This window comes from Galeopterus variegatus, unplaced genomic scaffold (genome assembly GCF_000696425.1).
Source record: "Galeopterus variegatus unplaced genomic scaffold, G_variegatus-3.0.2 Scaffold512, whole genome shotgun sequence".
In the NCBI taxonomy this organism is placed as follows: Eukaryota; Metazoa; Chordata; class Mammalia; order Dermoptera; family Cynocephalidae; genus Galeopterus; species Galeopterus variegatus.
Genome location: NW_007726623.1, coordinates 16925 through 18444, shown reverse-complemented (window position 1 = coordinate 18444; position 1520 = coordinate 16925). Strand labels below are relative to the sequence as shown.

Below are 1520 nucleotides of genomic sequence, written 5' to 3'. Positions count from 1 at the left end.
AGGAAGGAAGGAAGGAAGGAAGGAAGGAAGGAAGGAAGGAAGGAAGGAAGGAAGGAAGGAAGGAAGGAAGGAAGGAAGGAAGGAAGGAAGGAAGGAAAGAAAGCTCAAAATTAAAAACTACCTCAGGCTCTTAGTTTGTGTCTTCTTTTCCTCTTGGGTGCAGTGAACTCTGTTTTACTAAGACTTTCATTCTCTTCTGTAATTACTGGCATACTCAGACTTAAAGTTTTAGCTTCCTTATGTACATTCTGAACGTTACCTTTGTTTTTGGAAGACATCTTCCTTCCTGCTGATTTCAGTGTTTCTTTGTTTCTCCGTCTCCTAGCTGTTTTAATTTGTCCTCGACCAGATGCAGAATCAGTCAGAGGAATCAAGTGTGACTTGATGATGCCTTCTTGACTTGGATACCTGAATGACAACTAGACAACTGAAAAGGACTTTGATTTTACTTTTGCTCATGAGTCTTTTTTTTTTTTTTTTTCTGGTAGCTGGCCAGTACAGTGACCAGAACCCATGACCTTGGTGTTACATGGCTGTGCTCTAATCTGCTGAGCCAACTGGCCAGCCCTCTTCTCCATCTTTAATATTTGACTTGAAGGATGGATTCTGTCTGTCTTTGTGCCACTGCTGATGCTCCAAAACTATGTTCTTCATGTTGTCCAAAAAATCATCCTTTACAAGCTGAGGGCTTTGTCTGGCTTGGACTTATCAGCTGAAGTTAAACATGAAACATTTCATGTTCTGACGATGGTCATGAACATTCAGCATTTCTTCTAGTACATCAGAAGTAATAAGTTTCATTACACAATCATTTGGATCTTTAAATTCTTTTGTAACTTCAGCTCGTTGAGTTTTTTCTTCATTCTCTATGACAGAAATTTGGGCACTGCCGAAAAGGGAAATGCTCTGTCTCGTCGTAGCTTCCCCAAAATATACACTGCATCATAACGTTGTGCATTTGTCAAATCTTGCTGAAACTTTAAGACTTCATCCCAATCCTTCAGGGCAACTCTGATCTTTTGTTTAGGTTGACATTGGGGGTCATGTAATCCATACAGCAGATACAAAGCATAATTCTGATCTGGAAGGTGAATGGAGGTAACATATATTGCCAAGTCAATGCTAGGCTTCTTTTGTAAACATGTTCTTTTCTAAATTTCTCATTCTGCCAAGTTCAGAGGCTGAGAGGTCCACAGTCCAGGGAATACAACTGCTGAGGACCTTCTTCTGGAACTCTCTATAGGGTCCTATGGCCACCAGGGTGTCACATGGCAAGAACTATACGTTCTGATACCACAGTTCTGATACTGCAACTTTCCAGGAAGTATTGAGATCCATTAAGGTATGTCGTCTTGTATTTTCAAAATTTCTTGGCTCTCTCTTTTTCTTCCCACAGAATATGTTATTTATTTTAATTTTATTTATTTATTTATTTTAATTTTATTTATTTATTTATTGGCAGCTGGCCCTCACAGGGATCCAAACCCTTGGCCTTGGTGTTATCAATATCATGCTCTAAC

The 1520-nt window shown here is 39.4% G+C and overlaps 1 pseudogene; it reads right to left on the bottom strand.

The window, feature by feature from the left end:
- Positions 1 to 122: 122 nt before the first annotated feature.
- LOC103588004 lies at positions 123 to 1247 on the bottom strand (annotated as a pseudogene).
- Positions 1248 to 1520: the final 273 nt, after the last annotated feature.